Source organism: Nelumbo nucifera, chromosome 1, assembly GCF_055504915.1.
Source record: "Nelumbo nucifera cultivar China Antique chromosome 1, China Antique-T2T, whole genome shotgun sequence".
NCBI lineage: Eukaryota > Viridiplantae > Streptophyta > Magnoliopsida > Proteales > Nelumbonaceae > Nelumbo > Nelumbo nucifera.
The window spans coordinates 71,515,105-71,537,555 of NC_142649.1; the positions used below are offsets into that span (position 1 = coordinate 71,515,105).

The 22,451-nt window shown below is 40.9% G+C and overlaps 1 non-coding gene and 1 pseudogene across 1 annotated transcript; one reads left to right on the forward strand and one right to left on the reverse strand.

Moving 5' to 3' along the window:
• The first annotated feature begins 15,528 nt into the window (after window positions 1–15,528).
• Window positions 15,529–17,793, forward strand: LOC148803411 (fasciclin-like arabinogalactan protein 17 pseudogene; annotated as a pseudogene).
• Window positions 17,794–20,741: 2,948 nt separating this feature from the next.
• On the reverse strand, window positions 20,742–20,936 carry LOC148803412 (U2 spliceosomal RNA). Its single transcript, XR_016081501.1, has one exon. It is a non-coding gene; the product is annotated as a U2 spliceosomal RNA (small nuclear RNA).
• Window positions 20,937–22,451: the final 1,515 nt, after the last annotated feature.

Genomic DNA, 22,451 nt, shown 5'->3' on the forward strand with positions numbered 1-22,451 from the left:
TGGTGGCGAACTGCCTGGTGGCGAACTGCCTGGTGGTGAACCGCCTGGTGGCGAACTGCCTGGTGGCGAACTCCCTGGTGGCGAACTGCCTGGTGGACTCGTCACTTGACTTGCTCCTAGGCGGCCTGCAACTCAGAGGATGGTGAAGCTCCCTGGTGCAGCGCAACCCGACTACCCTTCGCGTGAGGTGATTTCCTCTCCTTTGTAGGTGGCGGGAGCTGAGGGACCTGCGAGAACTGAATCAAGGACCCGGGGGTACTTTCTCGGCGGGGACTCTCCGATGCCTAAGTTAGCATTCTGATTGCAGGGAGCTTGGAGAGAAATGAGAGAGCTAGAGAGCAGGGGTTACCCTCCTTTTTTCTCCCTCCCTCCCCTTTGGGTGGTGAGGTCTTTATATACTGGAGTCCTCGCGGGTTAGGTGGGTGAAAAGCCTCCAAACGGTAACACTCGTCACATCCCGTCAGAACCAGGATATAGTGCTGAACTCCTCGAGGTTGTCAGGCTGGCGCTTGTGTCAGGCGGCAAGGTTGGCGCCTGGGCCAGGTTGTCAGGGCGGCGCCTGCATCAGTCGGCAGGTCGGTGTCTGGGCCAGGTTGTCAGGTCGGCGCTTGTGTCAGCCGACGGGTCGGTGTCTGGGCCAGGTTGTCAGGTCGGCGCCTGTGTCAGTCGGCGGGTCGGTGTCTGGGCCAGGTTGTCAGGCAGGAGATCTTCCTGCGATACTTGGGGACGAACTGCTTAGTGGCGAGCTGCCTATGCAATGCCGAGTTGTCTAAGTTGCCAGGCTAAGGATGAGCTGCCTGTGGCTAGCTGCCTATGGCGAGCTGCCTGTGGCTAGCTGCCTGTGGCGAGCTGCTTGTGGCGAGCTGCCTATGGCGAGCTGCTTAGTGGCGAGCTGCTTAGTGGCGAGCTACCTATGGCAAGTTGCCTATGGCGAGCTGCTTATGGCCAGCTGCCTATGGCGAGCTGCCTGTGGCAAGCTGCTTATGGCGAGTTGCTTATGGCGAGCTGCCTATGGCGAGCTGCTTATGGCAAGCTGCCTATGGCGAGCTGCTTATGGCAAGCTGCCTATGGCGAGCTGCCTAGTTGTCAAGAGGCTACACTTAGTTGGCATGAGGTGCCAGGTGTCACAATATCACTAGAGGGCCAAATCTGCCCTCATCAATTGCCCCCCACTCCTGAGTTGAGAGTAACTCAACGAAGGGAGTAGATTTCTTTTGGCCCGTAAGTCGACGAGCTAGTAAGTGCCGATCCAATTCCTTAGGCTTCGGGAGCTGCCTGTATGTGGCGAATTGCCAGTAAGGCGAAGGGGTCTCCACTAGTTCAGTAGTGTAGCCCTTAGGCTCTGGGGCGATTTATAGTTCACTTTTGCTGATTTTGCTCCTGCTGAGGAGGCGACTGGATATTTAGCAATAGTGTGGCCCGTAGGCTTTGGGAGTGACCTGTAGTCTACTCTTCTTTGACTTTTGCCTATGCCAGAGAGGCGACTAGGTCTTAAGCAGTAATGTGGCCCGTAGGCTTTAGGAGTGACTCGTAGTCTACTCTTTTTTTACTTTGCCCGTGCTGGAGAGGCGACCGGGTCTTAAGCAGTAATGTGGCCCGTAGGCTTTGGGAGTGACTCATAGTCTACTCTTTTTTCACTTTGCCCGTGCCGGAGAGGCGACCGGGTCTTAAGCAGTAAAGTGGCCCGTAGGCTTTGGGAGTGACTCGTAGTCTAATCTTTTTTGACTTTGCCCATGCCAGAGAGGCGACCGGGTCTTAAGCAGTAATGTGGCCTGTAGGCTTTGCCTGTGAGGTGTCGAGCTATGATTGTGCTGCATCAGCTTCGTAATGCCGGTCACCCACTCCTATGAGAAGCTACTAGGAGCTCGACCTTCGAGGTCAACACTACTAACTTTAGGTCGCCAACTCACACGAGAGCCTTGGAAGGCTCGACCGGTAAGGGCACCTATGTAGTCTGTTGGCCGTCAACTCCCGCGGAAGCTATGAAGAGCTCATCTTTGTAGGGGGGACCTTGCGGAGAGGACTGATGAGGCATTATCTGAATTGAAAGTAAGGTTGGTAGAGCTACTTAGTCTGTTAGCTCCCTGCATAGTCTTTGAGTTCATAAAAAATGTAAACTATAGAGTGATAGCTTCAATTTCTAAAAAGTGAGGACTTAGCTTTGGTAAGATGAGAACTTAGCTTTTGTAGGATGAGAACTTAGCTTTTTGAAGCGTGTTCCCACAGACGGCACCAATTGATGTAGCCGTTTTTGGTCATGTACCATTTTTTGTGATGTATAAATTTTTTTGGCTAAGTACCTCGTTATTTGACCCGGTGGTGACGTGCCTTGGTGATGAGCTACTTGGTGACGAAATGCCTAGGTGTGACGGTTCAGCACAGGCTTAGCCTTGCCTACGCTTGGCAGGCTTACGTTTGGGACATGCCCGTCCTTTTCGCCTGTAAGATTTTTGGGAGAACTGATGTCATATTCAGGCAAACCACCAAAAGCTTAACGTACTCTTTGAGGAGGGGTGGTCGACCTCCTTGGGTGCCTAACCTTGGCACTCCTAGACCTTCATCCCCTTGCGGGGCGGCCCTGGTTAACGGCTAGCATGGCTACCAGGGTTCCTCATGGGCGCACACTTGCTCATGGGGACAGTGTTGGACCGGCACTGCGCTACCGATACTCAAGGGAGGCTTGGCATGCGGGCCTAGCTCAAGCATGTCCCTTCACCTCGCCAGCCCCTTGCCTAAGCTGATTGAGCTATCCCGTTGCCCCTAGCGCACGGGTGTGTTCCGGCCCAAGCGATTGCCTATCATCATGGCACACAGGTGCCTATCATCATCGGCATACAGGAGACCCTTCACATCGGTGCCAAGTCACCTCATCGGCGCATGGTCGCCTTCCATTATGGTTGTCCCCCTTTAACACGTAAGCGGCGCCTCCCATGGACCGGTCTGAGCCAGGAGAGTGCCCCGGCCATTGGACTTGAGGTCATGATCCAGTGCTACTGACTTTGGTGGAGCCATCCCATTGGGCAACTCCTAGCCTCTAAGCGCATAAAGGCTTGTCCTGGCCTGCCTTGGCCAGTTTGCCACCGCACGGGTTTCTTCCGCATGGGGGCGGACTGCCTGGTGGTGAACTGCCTGGTGGCGAACTCTCTGGTGGCGAATTGCCTAGTGGTGAACTGCCTGGTGGCGAACCGCCTGGTGGCGAACTGCCTGGTGGCGAATCGCCTGGTGGCGAACTGCCTGATGGCGAACTCTCTGGTGGTGAACTGCCTGGTGGCGAACTCTCTGGTGGCGAACTGCCTGGTGACGAACCGCCTGGTGGCAAACTGCCTGGTGGCGAACCGCCTGGTGGCAAACTCCCTGGTGGCGAACTGCCTGGTGGACTCGTCACTTGACTTGCTCCTAGGCGGCCTGCAACTCAGAGGATGGTGGAGCTCCCTGGTGCAACGCAACCCGACTACCCTTCGCGTGAGGTGATTTCCTCTCCTTTGTAGGCGGCGGGAGCTGAGGGACCTACGAAAACTGAATCAGAGGACCTGGGGGTACTTTCCCGGTGGGGACTCTCCGATGCCTAAGTTAGCATTCTGATTGCAGAGAGCTTGGAGAGAAATGAGAGAGCTAGAGAGCAGGGGCTACCCTCCTTTTTTCTCCCTCCCTCCTCCTTGGGGGGTGAGGTCTTTATATACCGGAGTCCTCGCGGGTTAGGTGGGTGAAAAGCCTCCAAACGGTAAGACTCGTCACATCTCGTCAGAACCGGGATACGGTGCTGAACTCCTCGAGGTCGTCAGGCTGGCGCTTGTGTCAAGCGGCCAGGTCGGCGCCTGGGTCAGGTTGTCAGGGCGGCGCCTGCGTCAGTCGGCGGGTCGATGTCTGGGCTAGGTTGTCAGGTCGGCGCCTGTGTCAGCCGGCGGGTCGGTGTCTGGGTCAGGTTGTCAGGCAGGAGATCTTCCTGCGATACTTGGGGATGAACTGCTTAGTGGCGAGCTGCCTATGCAATGTCGAGTTGTCTAAGTTGCCAGGCTAAGGATGAGCTGCCTGTGGCGAACTGCCTATGGCGAGCTGCCTGTGGCTAGCTGCATGTGGCGAGCTGCCTGTGGCGAGCTGCCTATGGCGAGCTGCTTGTGGCAAGTTGCCTATGGCGAGCTGCTTATGGCGAGCTTCCTATGGCAAGTTGCCTATGGCGAGCTGCCTATGGCGAGTTGCCTGTGGCAAGCTACTTATGACAAGTTGCCTATGACGAACTGCCCATGGCAAGTTACCTAGTTGTCAAAAGGCTACACTTAATTTGCATGAGGTGCCAGGTGTCACAATTTTACTGAAGAGCCAAATCTGCCCTCATCAATATCTTATGAGAGGGGCCCTTTATTTCAAGCCCATCCGAGCATGAAGCCCAGAATCCCAGAATTCTTTCATCAAAGATTTGAAATTCCGTTCAGTATTACCTTTAAAGTGAAGTTAATGCAACCCTACTGTGTTGAGCAATGGCAAATGTCAATGTTATTTATTTTCTTACAAATCATACCTGTGCATCATGTGTCTGTACGACTGTAGTTAGTGATTTCACCTAATAGAGGGATAATGGAGACACCGAGACACAAACAAGAGACTGAAAGAGAATTCTTTTAGATGATTCCTAATATACGGCCCTTTTATGAGTTATGACAAAAGAATATTAATTCACACTGCAATCGGTCTGTGACATACATGTACCTGGGTGGCTCCCGTCTGCTACTGCACTTATCCTGTGTTCATCCATTCAGTCTGCGACATGTATATATTTCATATACGTCTCTAGATATCTGTACATGCGAAACCAAACGTGTAATTGGATACTTGTCACATACTCATCAAATGAAGTGCAAGATAAGTGCAGCAGATTCAGACTCCATTTTTCCTTGCTCCACGCAACGAACTCCTTAACAAGAAGAAGAAATGGCAGCTAGCTAGCTTTGGTGCAAAAGTAAGCGTTGTTTCTATATTTCTCTGCCAACATTTAAGAGTTGGGATCAATCTTTAAGAGTTGGGATCAATCTTTAGCACCTACTCCCAACCTGTAATTTAGCAGGGTTTTGGATCTTTTTACTATGTCGCGTTTGGTTTGTGAGAATAGGGGTTTTAAATTGGACCATTTCAATTCTCATTCCAACTATTTGATTGGACAGAATCAGAATCTCATTTTCAATCTTTGTGGAATGGCATTCCTTCACCCTCCCCCTCAAAATAAAATTCCATTTCAGTTGATTTTCAATTCTCATTTCAATTTCTATCTGAACCAAACAGACTATGTAAATAGACTATTCTAATTCCCATTCTACTTCCAATTATGAACCAAACAGACCCATATTTTTTCTTTTCTTGGGCCTGAGTTTTTTTGGGTGGTAGCTAGGCTGGGCCTCGACCAAAAACAGAAAACTCAATCCTACCTAAATTTGAGATAAGGTTGGATTATTCCAGTATCTAAACCCATTTACCCATTTGTGTTTTCATCTGGATTTCGTTCCATTTAGTCCTACTCTAACCAATGTGACCACTTTCGTACCCTACCTATTGGTGTCTCGGACTAGCCCGATCCACTTCTCTAGATTGGTATTAAGTATGGGAAATCCGATTTGATCTACTGGTGTTTGCGTGGGTCAAAAGAAAAACTGAAAAAAGTGCTTGTAACGTTTTTGGTGATTCCAAGATAATTCTCTTTGGGAGAATGATGGTTCAGCCCAGAATCAGAATTTGTAGGCTCAAAGTACTGTCGGGGTAGGTGTCAGCTCGGAATTGATACCAATTCAAGGGCAGACATTGGTGTATAGAATGTGGATTGTTGACTTTTTGAATGTTTATAGCTCTGCAGTGGAAATCAGAAATCTGCATTGGGCAAAATCCGTACTTCTCTGGGTTTTTTTTTTCTTGATGAAGAGATTGACAAACACTACCTTAATTATATGTATCAGAAATAAAAAATTGCCTTAGTTAATTCCAGGTCTGTTTGGTTGGCAGTTGGAATTGGATCCCATTGGTTTATTCACTCAAATGGTTGAATGTCATTAGGAATGAATTTCAATTCCGTCCAATCAAATAGTTGGAATCAAAATTCCTTATTCCTGACCCTATTTCCACATCTATACTTACCCTCAGTTTTTTCCCTGATTAGAATAAGGGGCTACCAGCTAGAGATTCTTAATCCCCCTCTCCCTTTCTCTTTTTTTTTTTTGTTTTTTTCGTGTTTTTTTTCAAGTTGGCCTAGAATACAGTTTCTGCACCAAATTGGGAAATAGCGACCTGTAACTGCAACCTGCTAGCAAACAGCCCCTTAAAGTGAATGATGAACAGATGAGGAACACAGCTAAAAAGAAAAGAAACACAGGACAATGTGATGCTGTTGGCCTTTATAATTTCGTCAAATGGCATTTAATCCCATTCTTTAGTTCTCTTTCGTGGGGTGGCTTTTTCTTTATTCGAGTTTATAGGTTTGGGATTTACACTGTAGAAACCCAGACTATCTACTTTTAGAAAATACTATGTTGTTATCATTTACTTCTTTTTTTTTTTTTATCACTGCCATGAACTCGATTGCTGTTTTCTGTTTCTGGAATTGTCCTATATTTTTCAAAAAAGACTTGTTTATTTTGTTGGCAATAGCTGATTTGTCTATGTTCGGTTCTGTGGCTGTTTGTTTGAAAAAACGGTGTCAGGAAATACCATTATTTCTTAAGACTGTATTTTCTTAGTATATGTTTGGCATTGATACTGTAGATACAACACCATTTACCTTAGAAACATTGCTGTCAGGTATGACATTTCCTGGAGCAACAACAACGTTTTCTGTTTGATACCAATTTTCCAGGAAAAAACACCTATTTCATCCTATGGTCCCAATTGTTGAATAAACTATAAAAAAAAAGAAATTCAGAAAACCATGAGGAAAATGGCAAAAAATCTGAAAATTACATGAAAAAAAAATTGAAAAATTCTAGACAAATGGAAAATATAGAACAAAGTATGAAAATCAGAAAATTGAATGAAATTGCAAGAAAAAACAGAATATATATATATATATATATATATATATATATATATATATATATACCAATGTCTTTATTTTATTTCTTTTACACTATATGTTAACCATGGAAATATACTGATATCTTCCTTGGTTTTAAAATGCCAGAATTTTAACTTATGACAGAGAACAATTAATAGATGAATGCCAATCGCTTTCTTGGTTATAAAAGATATTCTTAATTATTTTACTTATAGTGAAAAAATAAAGAACAACAAACTTAAGTCACCTCTATCCTTCTTTTTTTTTTTTGATGTTGTTGGTTCAGGTTATATGGTTTCAGAAAATGGGTTAATCTGAAATCAGAGAGTAATTCGATTTCAACAAACAAAAATTATGAATTTATATATCCTAAAACATATAAGAGTCTCAAATGGATCCAATGGTGAAGGAAACACCGCTCTACTTTTCCAAGTGATGAAAGAGCAAATATCACACTAATCGACCAAAACATGATCTCCGGCGACCGAAAATTAGAATTCACCAAAAAATAGAAAAAGAAAACTCGAAATGCTTGAAGAACATAAACCTGGTATCTTCGGCGACTGAGCAGATGGTGACTGAAAAAAGAACTTGAAGAATACAAACTTCCAGTGAATGAAAAAAAGCCTGGTGACCGAACATACGGTATAACTCTAGATCTTCGACGCTTTGTTTGATTCTTCAGTGACTGGCTGCGCGGGTAGACCTCAGATGACTGGTTGCGCAGGTAGACCTCTGGTGACTAGCTGCACTCGACCTCCAACAACTGAAAAAATGCAAAAGAAGATTAAGGTTCGTTAAAAGTAGAGGAGAAGCGTTTTACCATATCAGTTCAAATAATGACCACGTTGGATGCCACATCACTACCACCTCATGTCCTTGTTGGCAGCAATGAGCTGCAATCCAAGAAAATGCCAAATTCGGTGTTGCTCCAAACCATGCCTTCTCGATTTCCAATGTGTGGCTTGGAGCACCGTTTTTTATGAAAAATGGTTCCAAACAAACAGGTGTTTCCTGGAGCACTATTTTTTCCGACATGACACTGATGTGTCAAAGTTTTCTAGAGCAACAACAATGTGCCAAACATATACTTAGTTTGTGTGATAACCAATTATCGGAAGAAATACTATTTTTAATGTTTTTTCCAACATTCATATGTTTAGTTTGTGTGATAACCAATCATCTAAGGAAACACTTACCCAGGTAAGTGCATTTACACATGTTCTTTTATTTCCTAAGTAAAAAAGGAAATGACCATTTTAACCATAAAAATTCGTTATCAAGAGGGCATTTTTATCTCATTCAAGTGTTGGAAACTTCCCCCCAAGTGGAAAAGTTATTTACCCACCTAGGAGATGGTACCTGGGAAAATAAACTTTCTCTAATCCCCACATTAATCTGAAAAAAGAACATGGGATTCTTGGTCAATGGGAATCAAAATCCCATTGACCAACTTTTCCCTCTCAAAATCCTAAAAAAGAACACCCCCTTTATGTTAAATGTAGAATGTGAAGAGAGATAGTAACTATAAAATGGATTACTCATAATTTTTTTTTGCTTTTTATGATATTTTTTTTTTGAAAAGTAAAAACTGAATTTGAATTTTGAAGCAGTTTGGGTAGTTCATTTGGATGGGATTGGATGTAAAAAGGTTAATCAAGAAATAATGTAACCCAATGCAACTGCACAAATTTTCTGCCTCACGGTTGATAATAAGCATTTACACCTAGAACTTCGGACAGACTCTAATTACAAGGGGGATTCGCCAAGCCAAAAAATTTCTAATTTACTCTGCTACGGTGACTCATATGAGGATTGAGGAGGGCATATATATCTGTTATCAAAGTGCAGTTAGAATATCTTCTCTTTCTTGATCGGAGAGTAGCTGCTTCTCATGGGATCACCTTTTTCTAAAGGTATAAATCGGACTGTGCCGCCTGGGGCTTGGCACAATTTTGAGCCAGCCTGGCCCGAAGGTTCATGGGTCGTGTTGCAGTCCGATACGATTGTATGGGCCAAGGTTCTAAATATTGATACACCCGATACGTCAGTAAGGGTGTATCAGGCAGTGTTGGTACTTTTTTTTACTTTCTTTTTATTTTTTTCAAAACCGGTTTAGGGGGTGGTTTAAGGTTCCTCCACCCCCTGAACCAGTCAAAACCCCAATACACCCTCTGTAGGGCGTATCGGAGTGCTCCTAATACAATATGTATCGGCCAATACGTGTCAATTTTTTGAACCTTGGTATGGGCCAATGGGCTGTGCTATGCCACCCGTGGCCCATGGGCTGGCATGGATATATATAACATATATATAATATATAATATATTAATAAAATAAATATTTTTTCAAATATATTATACCATTTATTTAATTATTGTATATATAAGCAATTGTATACATCAAAATTCATATAAAATTAAAATTTTAAGTTTTTTTTTAATTTTTTAATAAATAAAACTTTGGCCTAATCCACAACCCAGCTTGGCCCATGGACCAGCCTGACCCAACACGGGCCCGCGCGGGCTCAGGCTGTGGGTCATGCCAGACCAACCCCCTAAAATATCCTAGGAGAGGGAGGCACGACCTGGCCCACACTTTGCGTGGGCCGCATGCGGGCCATGCCATGCCAGCCCAACACAATCCATTTTTCACATCTACCTTTTCCAAGTGGCTTCTCAAAGGTAAATTATTATATAGGAAAAAAATTGCAAAACGTAAATTTTTAATTAAAAGTTTATTAGAAAAAAAAGATCTATTTAAAGTAAATAAAATTTTATGGATAATAATACATTTAATTTAATCAATAAAACAATAAATAAATAATCACAACCATTAGGCAATAGATGAAAGAGGGAGAGATGACTTTTGTCATTGTATTTTTGTTTTATATAGTGGAAATAATTGTAAATAGTTAATTTAATTTAATAAATAAATAAATTTAGTAAAATAAATGAGATAAATAGATAATCAAGTGAGAGAGAGTAAATGTATATAAATATATACATGATTCTATGTCTTACTTTATTAACAATAATGAATTGTTAGATTATTAAATTATTAACTAATTAAATAATTTAGTAAAATAAGTAAATAAATAAATAAAACTTTATGTATTATCAACACAAGATTGGTAAAGGCTATCTCAAATTATTTAATTAATTAATATAATCTTATTAATGGGTCAGGCTGGACTATCAAGCTACCGAGCCCATGAACAGGATTAGTCCTGTTTGTGGCTCAGCTTGGCCTAAGACTTGGCCCATGGCACCACACGGGCCCGTGTAGGCTCGAGCTAAAATAAAATTTTAAGATCTTTTTTAATCTTTTGTCTTTCTTTTTTAATTTATGTTAAAAGTTTCATTATTTTTTTTTAATTTTTAAAAAGCATGGATTAGCCCGGTTTGTGGCCCAACCTAGCCTAAGACTTTGCCCGTAGACCAGCCCTGCCTATGGCATAGCACGGGCCCGCATGGGCTCAAGCAGTATATTATATACAATAATTATATAACATATTAATATATATAATTTTATTTTCAACTGTATACATCAAAATTGATATAAAATAAAATTTTAAGATCTTTTTTAATTTTTTATATATTTTTACTAAGATTTGACCCGTGGACCAACCCGGCCCGTAGCACAACATAGGCTTATGCGGGCTCAGGTCGAGGACTATGCCGAGCTGACCCCCTAAAGTATCCTAGGGAGGGAAGCGCAACCTGCACAGCACTGCCCAACATAACCCAATTGTAAATAACATGAGAGATAAAAACAATTTTTAACAAATATGAAAAAGGTAGAAGTTTATATCATTGTGAATAACTATATTTTTAGTATTAAATATGAAAGAGGAAGAGATTATAAAATTTACGATTTCATTTATGTTATATAACAAAAAATTCCATTTGACAAATGCATTTTTCGCTACAAACTTTTGCTTTTAGGTTATATATAGAGAGAGATTATCTGTCAACAATATGGAGTGTGACAAAGACATCAACCGAACTGAAATGACCCATTCAGCTGTGTTGTGAAAGAGCAGAATGCACCTAAGGAACACTAACTCTGCCAGTGACACAGTGAGAGCCTGCAATTCCACACATTTGATATCACATCTCCTTTTGTGGACACCTGATGACCATCTCAACTAGTCGATCATTGGCTATATAATTTGTGGTTCACTGTCCACCTTTGGGTCTAGCACATCTTTGACGGTTGGTTTGTAACTGTGATCTGCATGTTGTTTGTTATTGTAGTGTTTCTTTCTTCTTTTAAGAATGGCGTTTATTCTACCCATAGGTCCTTTTTGTTGGTACATAAGAATTGGAGCAGGTCAGAGCAGGGTGCACGTAAGGTTAAGGTTGATTGGCCATACCACAGAGAGCTTGCAGGTTCAATCCTACGCCACTATGCCTCCTAATTGGAGGGGTGTCATGTGGCCATATCGACTATTGGGTAATTGGCCCTTAAGTCATTTGGTTCTTCGTTAATTTCCCCCCTCTTTTATTAATATACATACCCACATACACATACAAAAGTAGCCTCAACTCGCAACCAGGTCATTTAATTGTTATCGAGTATAATTAATAATTCATGTGAAAGACTGGAAGCCGTTGGGTCCAGATCAGGTAGGCACACAAAGTACAGTGGGTAAGCACTTTTGATACAATTTATAATATTTATTAAGTGTTCATTGAATGTGCTTATAATGTTGTGTCTAATAGATTTGGACTTCCCCTGCAGTGGGACCTCTTTTATAAGTTTGATTTTGGCATCATGCTCCATTATAAAACCTTCTGGTGCTTTGCTTTTTCCAAAGTTTTATCATTCAAAGTATTGCACTTCATAAATCATAACTACTAAACAGGAGTGAAAGGTGGAAATTCACTAAAGAACCTAGTAAGTTCACACTAGTAGTGTGATCTTTCTCACTAAAAAGTCCTTATTAGAAATGTAGAAGTAGCACCAAAGCATGTGCTATAAATTTTCTTTACAATAGTGGGTTATATCTTGAATTTGCTCTAGAAAGCAGGGGAATAAGATTGCCCTTGTCAAGTAATATGTGACATTTTTGGTAATCCAAAATATTCATTCAATTGGTAAATTTAAAACCACCTACCAATTTCTTAGTCTCTTTCATCTTTAAGTGGGTGTTTGGCATTAGAAATAGGCCCCAGATCAAAAAAGCGATGTTTCAGAAAACGACTTCTTATTTGGTACTGTTTTTTCATAAAAAAACGTTGCTTCATACCATACTTTGTAAATCAGAAAAGTGCGGTATGAAACAATGCCAAATTTGATGTTTTCTCAAAAAATAGTTCATTGCTGCTAGCAGTGTAATGATGTGGCATCATCTTGGATGTTGGATAATATGACCAATGGTGAAAACAGTTCTACAGCACCGATACCAAACAAAACCAGTGTTATTTTCCTAAAAAATAGCTTATGTAACAACACCGCTTCCAAACAAAGTGCTTACAACTCACATATGCCTAGCAACATTTTTATGAGAAAATGGTACAGTATTCCCAGCACCAATGCCAAATACCTATTAAAATTCCTTCAACCAAGTTTTTTTTTTATACATTTTGGTGCTCTTAATTCTTTTTCCCTTTATTTCCTTTTCCCTATTCATTGATTTCCTCTTCAATTTTGTTATTATATATATATATATATATATATTTTTTGGACAAAGGGATCTTTATTTTTGTTCTTGTAAGCTTTGTTATTATTACTTTTCATTTTTGCCTCTTTAGGTATAAGCTCATATGGAGAAAGAGGTATATACCCTGTTGCCATTGAAGGCAGCACCTATATACATAACCTGTGGTCCATGGTGAAATGATATCCATTCATGTGGTAAACAGACTGGTGTCATGGAGGGTACCAATTATTCGGGTTGGCCCAAGTTAATATTTTACATTGTTTCGGCTATATTACTAAAATTTTGACAAAATCCCAACAAGCTTGCCTGAATTACACCCTAGTAACAACACTCAATACATGTAATTCATACTAAGGCCCCGTTTGCTTTTAGATAAGTTACTTATTCAGATAAATACAGGGTAAGTTTTTCATGAGAAACACTTACCTGGGTAAGTGCATTTACCCATATTCTTTATTTGTCATGCAAATAAGGTAATGACCATTTTAGACATAAAAATTCATTATTAAAAGAGGCATTTTTGTCCCATTCAAGTGTTGGCAACTTCCTCCTAAGTGGGAAAATTATTTATTCACCTAGAAAATGGGTATAAAATAAACTTTCCTTGATCCCCGCATAAACTTTCCCTGACCAACTTTCCCTTCTCTCAAAATCTAACAAAAGAATGCCCCTAAATAATCTTCAATCATTCAAGGTTCAAAACAATTAACATTGATACACTAGATACTAGTGTTATGCGTTTTTGTTGTTTTCAGAGAATAGACCTTCCTAAGATCTATCCCTGTAAAATTTTGAAAAAAAAAACTAATTAGTGCATGATCGAAATACCCGATATGTGCATTGGTCCGTATGGGATGTCTTGACTATACCCCATGTGCATTGATCTTGGGTATTGCATTACAAAGCTGTGGGTGCAATATTTACAATCCAAAGTGCACGTTGGTACCTTGTATTTGCATCAAGTATTTTTCCTTTCCCTGTTCTTTTCATCAGAAGAACAGTAAACGATGGACAGTAATTTGATGTGTTGGTGCTAGTTTTGGAGTGATCAAACTTTTGTAGGAGAGGTTGTTTAAGTTGGGACACGACCAGGCATGATTTTGAGCCGGCCTGGCCCAATGGTCCACAGGCCGTACCGCAGCCAAACATGACTGTATGGGCTAATGGACCATGCTGGGCTTGGGGTTTCAGGTCAGTGGGCCGGGCTGGCATGGCACCTGTGGCCCATAGGTTGGCACGACCCATATATATAGTTATATATTTTTATATATATAATATAATGTATTATATAAATTATAATTATATAATAATATAATAATATATAGTATATAATATATTAATAAAATAATTATATTTTTTAATTATATCATATTATTTTATTTAATTATTGTATATGTCAAAATTCATATAAAATTAAAATTTTAAGTTTTTTTAAATAAATAACTTTGACCCGATCCACAACTCAACCTGACCCAAAACTCAACCCACGGATCAACCCACTCAATCCACACGGATTCGGACTGTGGGCCATACCAGACTGATCCCAAAATATTCCAGGAGAAAGAGGCACGGCCCAGAACAGCCCGCGGACTACATGCGGGCCGTGCCATATCGGCCCAGCACAGCCCGTTTTACACCTCCGGTTGAGAGGATGATCATGAACCATGACCAGGTTGCATGTGAATGGTGTAGTGATTTCTCAGCAGAAGGAAATAAATAAAATAGGATTCTCTTATGTAGATTTGGTGCTAAAATATTAAATGCAGCAGAGAGAGAGAGAGGCCCAACAAGCTAAGCTGGCAATGGGGATTAAAGGCCCTCATTCAATGCTTATAGTTGAAGACAAGTGGCTGTTGAGAATTTGTATCATTTAATTGACAACCAATACAAATGAATGCTCCTTGGAAGATGCCTTTCTTTATTTCACCTGGACCGCAGTCCTGACATCCCCATTTGATTAATTTGATCACCTGACTCGCTGATTCTCCTCTCCTCTGTTAAGGTTTAAAACAAGCAATTACTCAATAAAACAATTGTTGATTTGTTTGGTAACAGTACAAAACAGAACCGGGGGGCTGATTGGTGGGGCTCAAAATATGCATCGGATTCGGATGTTGATCAATAAGTGGGCCCGATGAAATATTCACGGTTGGTGGGGCTTTGGTACAGTCCGTACATCGATATCTGAATGCAATCTTCCATGTATGGACGCATGGTCGTTGTTTAATACTTTAATTAGTGGCCTAGACGCCTAATGGGTGGAGAGAGAGAGAGGATCAGGTTCTAACTTCTTACTCAAATATTCTTCTCTCTTCTGTTCAAACTTTTTTTTTTGTCTTGAGCGAGAAAAGAAAAGGTTAAAGGGGAGGAGAGGGAAAGGAAGGACAAAAACAAGGTATAAGATTCTTCTATGGCTTGGCTTTCCTCCTAGTCCAGGAGAGAAGATGCAGACAATCACATAAAAAAAATAAGGACAAATTAATTCAATGTTGAGATGCCCAACATCTTTTATCACCCCATATATTATGACTTTCAGAGCTATACTGCTTAATTTGCCTTACAAAGTGGGTCCAGGTGGGGTCACCGTTTTATTTTGCTGGTCCTCATCTAGTTCCTCGTGCCATCACTCCATCAACACATTAATACTTCCTACTCTGGTTTTTGGCTTCGGCTATGGTAAATTTCTTAAATTATCAGTTTAGTTAATTGATTAAATGTACTTTTATTGTTTAAAAATTGACTATCGTTATTGATAATTATTTAAATCTTTTCTTACCGTTAACTCTCCATTAAAGACCGTTTATATATGAATTCACGTGTTTGATTTAATGTTACATAATACCCAAAGTATTAGGTCAAAAATGCCCATTTGACTTGGACAAGAAAACAAAAGGAGTAGAGACAAGCATTGAGGATTCAAGCCTCTCTGGTTTTTCTGTCAAATTTTGCACCTCTCTGAAACTGGTTCCCCTCTTCGGTCACCATGAATTCTGAGATTTATGGCGTGCCTAAATTGTTCTACTTGTTGTTCCTTCTCTTCTTTGCTGCAAGCGGCACTGTATTGTCGGAAAACTCGGGTGTAAAGCAGTCTTCTCCATCTAACTCTGGCTAAATCAACTCTTCTTCCATCCTATTGGCCCTCCTTGACTCACATTATATCGAACTCTCTGAGCTGGTCGAGAAAGCTCTCCTTTTGCAAACCCTAGAAGAAGTGGTCGGGAAGTATAACATCACCATTTTTGCTCCAAAAAATGAAGCTTTGAACGCGACCTCGATCCTAAGTTCAAGTGGTTCCTTCTTGACCCTAGTAATCTCAAGTTTCTTCAGACTCTTTTGATGTTTCACATTATTCTCAAAACAGATAGCGTCGGATGAGTGGCCGAAGATTGCAACCAAGTTAGCCAAACATCAGACGCTTTCCAACGATCACCTCCACTTGATGTGTTGTAAGGATTCCGGCAAGAAGGTCGTTGATCTTGCGACTGTTATCCACCCCGACGTTGTAGTCCGCCCTGATGGTGTTATCCACGGGACTGAACGGTTATTGATTCCGCGACCCGTGCAGGAAGACTTCAATCGTCATCGAATTCTCCAAGCAGGAGGTTGATGAGTCTGTGAAATTTGGGCATGGCGATGGGTCTGCCTATTTGTTCAATCCAGATATCTACACGGACGATTGGATTTTAGTGCAGGGCATTGACGGTGTGTTGTTCCCACCAAAATAGTAGCAGTCGAAACCCGAAACGAAAACAACAAAAACAGAAACGGTCAATCCTTCCAAGACTTATGTAAAAGCAAGGAGAGGTTCATGTTTTCATCCTTCTAATTAGTATTGTCTTTCATCCGTCATTGCATCTACAATAGTTTAGGAAGCAACGAATCGAAATGTGAGGCGTTGCGACCGGAACCCAGGCATTTACTATTAAGACCTTGGGTCCGGTTGCTGGAATCCATGTAGTGTTGGGTGTTGGGACCTGTTGTCGTCTCTCGTGATGATTATGCCGTTTGGAAGTTGAAGCGACCGCCGTGTTGATGGATGGAGCTCCCTCCCTCTTTCGACTGATGGGGCGAGTGTGGGTTTTAAGTTAAGTTATAATAAGGGACACAAATGTAATTTTGCAGAAAGGTAAAATGGACATTTGACTTTTTTGTCCATGTTTAACGATTTAGTAAAGATTTAGAGAATTATCAGAAACAATAAAGGTAGGACAGTCAATTTTCAAACAGTAAGAGTACACTTAATTAATTAATTAAATCATATAAGGGTATTTTTATAAATTTACCCTTAAATACTATTCTTAAGCCAATATTTGATTAAATTAGTTTTCAAATTCCTTTTTACTTGAGGGTTGAATTAATTAGGGTTCAGGTTCAGACCTACAAGCTGAACCGGATGCAGACTCAGGAGTCAGGAACAGGAAAGCTGAACTGAACCGCAAAAATTTCTTCGATTAATCACATTAAGTAATGTAGTAGATCTGGACAAATAATTAAGTAACACTGACAAATTGGTTGACTTATTAGTTGGCCCACTATACAATTGAACCTGTATTAAGGAGAAATCTACTCTGACTCTGAGATAGAATTGCTCGGATTTTCTAATTAGTCGGCGGGTTGAGGTTGACCCACACCCATGTGAATTTTAAAACATTGAAACTGTGCAATCGGGTATAAATCCACTCCCATCCAATTGCAAATAGAACTCATTAAGGCGCCGTTTTACCCCTCTGTGTCTGAAGTTTGATTTGGAACGGGTCAAAGAGCAATTTTGCTACAGATTTAGGGAACACAGACTCGTCCCCACAACGTACAAATCACACGCCTTTTAGCAATGCCCGAGACACCAGCACGTGCGTATGGGGTCGGGCGGATTCGAATTCTAGCATCCGAGAGAGGACTGTCTCCTCTTTAAACTCACAAAAGAACAAGACTCAACTCTTAACAGTTAACACCTCCTGTTTTTAGTCTTTAGTGTTTACTCGCTTGATTTGGCATCACCGTGAAGGACAAGGGCCCGTGGTGCTAGCATTGCTCAGCTCTGGTACGTGTGAATGTGAAGTGTGGAGTGTGGGACTGGGAGCTACAGCTGAGCTTACTGCCTACTGGAGACTGGAGAGAGAGAGAGAGAGAGTGTATTGATGGCGTTGGTGGTGTCTCAGTTGCGGTGTGGGTCCCTCGCCTTCTCCAAAGGACAGCTGTTGCTGGAACTGCTTTTGTCCCCGCGCACCTACAAAGCTCATTCATGGCGTTTGAACGCTCTTTCCCTTCCCCTGCACCACCACCTCTCCTCTCTTCTCATCCATCCATTACCCTTTCGCTGTCTAGCAAATTCGTGGTGGATATGTCATAGCCTGTTCTCTTTCTTTCTTTCGTTCTCTTTCTGATAACGTTGCTTCTCTGTTACTGTGAATACTCAACTGCAAACATGAAAGGAGGGGTGCCATTCCATCTTAATCTCAATCTTCCACGCGTATTTCTCTTGTTCATCTGTAAGTATTCATGGCCTGTCCCTTCATTTCAACACCGAGTCTTTCGCTTTTACTGTTTTTCTTCTTTTTCGTCCATTTCGATTATTTTCTTCCATGATCTGTGGATTTTATCACTTGGGTCATCTTGAAATTGGGGCATTATCGATTTGAAGTTACTGGATTTGGTGTTTTTTTTTGTGTTATTTCGTGGGTTTAAAGAGATGGCTTTGGAACTTGATGTCTTCGTATGGTGTTTGGGTCATGATTTTTGGTGGTTTGTTTTGACTTTTGTTCTGTAATTTGTTGGACTTGGGGAAATTGGTTATGGAATGTAACTCCTTTGGACTTTGTTTTCTTGTGTTTCCTGCATTTCTTTTTGTATCGAGTCACACTCATGGACTTTGTTATTCTCACAAACGACTTTTGCAGTGCTTCCGGGTTAAGCTAATGCTAGGGTTAGGCTTTTGAGCTGAAGTAGACATTTATGCGCAATTTCTATTGCTTCGTTTCTAAAGTGTAAACGTCGACGCTTCTTTTAACTCGTTACTGAAATGAAAACAAAAAAGACGGTTTTGATTTTGTTTCAACACTGTCAGAGAACATATTTGACAGACAAACGAGATTTGTGCTGCAAACTTGGAACAGCATCAAGTTGAAAATTATTAGCTCAAAAATGCCTGCTTGGATAGTCTAAAGGTGCATTATTTTTAAAATTGGGAAGCATCTCTTAATCAACAGTGGATTATTTTAACTCCGAGTTGGTTATCAGAGCTCTTGGAAGTTGGAACACTTTTGAACTCGTGTATGCTTATCTTGAGCTATCTTCCGGGGCTAGCAAGTGAGCTTGGGATTCTATCTTTTTCCGTTTTTCTTGCTACCTTTCTGTTCTGATGCCAGCCTGTTAACTACATGGATCTCTTTTACTGGGTCCATTAGCAACGGCAAGAAAATCAAGAAAGCCAAGTGATATAGATCTATTTTACTACGACCGTACAGCGGTTGTCTGCTTTGCTCTGTTAAGGTGCAACCCCCATCCACAGTGCAGATAGTGTGCAATTTTTTTTGGAGCCAGGTCTTATTACTGACTTGTATTTTTTTGTTAAATTTAAATTTAGACCACTTCAAATTGTGGCATCCTTTTCTATCACTATCATGGCCCTAATTCTCTCTGAATGGGAACCATTTCCAAAAACTGACTTTTATTAGGAACCATGACTTGGTTTTGCTCTAATTCCTAGTGACTTTCGTATTATAATGTTCAAACATGGCTGTTGCTCATATCCTAGGTTGCATTCTTTGGTTTTAGAACATTTGTTAGTAGAGTTTCTAAGACACTCATTCCTTTACTAGTAAGAACCTATGCATACTTTTTGTACTTTGTACATTGGCCATCCAATTTCACACCGCTGTGCTTCAGTTATGTATGTGATAGGTAGGTTACATAAGCAGATTTTATATGTCCTAGCTATAATGACATGAACACATAAATAAAATCATATATCTTTTCTCTTTTTAATGATTCTGTTCACGTATTATCTAGGTTTGTTTCAATGCCACTGCAGTCAATTGGGGTCTCGGAAAGATTTTGCTCGATTCTATAGAAAGGGAAATGCCATGTTGCCTGCTATGCCCCCAAGTGGGACTCCTCAGCCCTTTCTCCCTCTTTTGGCACCTTCACCACTGGCACCATTCACAAACAGCACTGTGCCAAGTTTATCAGGTGCATTATGCATAGCCTTGTAGAATTATATACTTGAAGCCAAATGGGTTGAAAGGCATGATCGTGAATGTAACTTCATGCTGCTTTATCTGTTGCAGGATTTTGTACCTTAAATTTTTCTGCAGCTGAAAGTATGATGAGCACAACAGCTACTGATTGCTGGGCTGTGTTTGCTCCATTTCTGGCAAATGTGATATGTTGCCCACAGTTGGAATCCACCCTTGTAGTTCTTATGGGGCAATCCAGCAAAGATACCGGGGTTCTTGCTTTGGATGGAACCCATGCAAAGCACTGCCTCTCAGATGTTGAGAAGATTCTAGCAAGTCAGGGTGCAAGCACAGATCTTCAAAATATATGCTCAGTTCATCCATTGAACCTCACTGAAGCCTCTTGCCCTGTAAAAAATGTTAATGAGTTCGAGAGTGTTGTGGATACATCTAAGCTTTTGGCTGCCTGTGAAACAATTGATCCTGTAAAAGAATGTTGTAGCCAAATTTGTCAGAATGCAATATCAGAAGCTGCAAGAGTGATTGCCTTGAAGGATTATGGTCTATCAAGCGTAGATGAAGCCAACCTCTTACCTGGGCACTCATCTAGGGTTGATGACTGTAAAAGTATTGTCCTCCGATGGCTGGCTAGTAGGCTTGATCCTTCTCCTGCAAATAAAGTTCTTAGAGGGCTTTCCAATTGCAATGTTAATAAAGGTATGCTTGGGGTGCTTGGGAAGAAACACCTTTTATGGAATCACTTTCATAAATATTTATAGCCTATATTAGTGGGTGGATCCTAGGAAATCTCCGAACTTATTAGGTGAGAGTCGAACCAATTATAATGATTTTTTTTTTTTTTTTGTTTATGGGGTGTGCCAGGCCCGTGCAATAGTGCAACACATGGGTCACGTGCAAAGACCCCAGTAGCAAGCTACTGTGGTGGGTCTTCTCCCTTAAAAAATAAATTTAATATCATGTAGGCCGATGGCGCAATATCAGATATTAAACTGATAAGAACAGATACTACACTTGATCTTAGCCAAAAGCCAATTATAGTTAAAAAATTGAACCTGTAAACCTAAAGATAATGATGAAGTCAATTAAATGGAACTTGATCAGGTCTTTCATCTAATCAGATCACAATCTATGGATCTGGTCATTATCCAATTATAATTGAATTTGTCTAACAAATTCAAAGCCTGCCTTGTCAACCATATGGGTCCATATAAATTCTTTTTATTTTATTTTTGGCTTGGTAAGCTGCCAATCTGGGCATGAGGGTGGACCGAATTAATTCTGTTAATGAAAAACAAACAACCAGGATCAGCAATATTTCGAGAATCCTTTTCAATTAAATCAGAGGGAAGGGTCTTGGAATCTCATTATTATTTTAAATTACATCATTTTCACTATTAGCTATATAATAGTCTTTCATCCAGGTTTGTCATATCGGATTGTTCAGTGGATCCTGATCCATTGAAAATCTCAATTTAGGGGGGTTGCAGGACTATCACACTTTCATAATTTTAACTCATTTCTTTTGCAATAGAAAAATGAAGAATGCCTATGGAAAAAAATGTTTCCTAATTGAGTAATTTATGTAAATTAATATGATGAACCCACCTATTTCTAACAAAAAGGAATCATGCGGTTGATCCAGACTCGCCATCATTTGGGGCCTCCTTGGGATTGGCCTTGTCCTCACTCCTAAATGTTGATATTAGCTCTAAATGTCTCTGAAATTGTATTGGGGATTTTACAAACTGACGATGGCTGTCCAAATTCTTAGAATTTTCAATTTGGAAACTGTTCATAGAGAAGTCATTGCCTTTCTTATTTCTCCTTTTAATCTTCAACAGCCATTAAACGTTGTTGGTTCATGGAAAAATCTGTTTTGTTCAGCTTTAATGTTGTAAACTTCCAAGTGATAGGGCCATAACACACTGTTATTGGTCCCTGCTATCAGGGTCTTGGGAGGAGCATACTTTCATGAAGTGGCCTCTCTGATAATCTTACTCACATTCTCTTGCTTGGATGCCCACGATTACCGATTGACCATTGCACCAAGCAATAACTGCTGTTGTAGACTTCAAGTTATCTTACTGTTTGTATCCCCTCAATTTTGTCTTGTTATTTGTAAAGCTAACTCCGCTGATATCTATTCTTTTTTTCTTCTGCTTCAGTTTGTCCACTAGTTTTCCCTGACATGGGAAATGTCACAAAGGACTGTGGGAATGGGATAAGTAACCAGACAGCTTGCTGCAGAACCATGGGGAATTATGTCTCTCGTTTGCAAAGTCAGAGATTCATAACCAACTTGCAAGCTCTTGACTGTGCCGCAATGCTTGGCATTAAGTTACAGAAGGCTAATATTACCAAGAATGTTTATAGCCTTTGTCATATAACACTGAAGGATTTCTCTCTTCAAGGTTGGTGTTGTTGTTTTATGCCCCTTGTCTAGGAAAAGTTTGAAGTCTTCATTGTTACCAATACCCACTCATTGTTATTTAATACTAATACCTGATTCATTGTTCTTTTCATTTTTTGGATATGGTGGATTCTACAATTGATCACA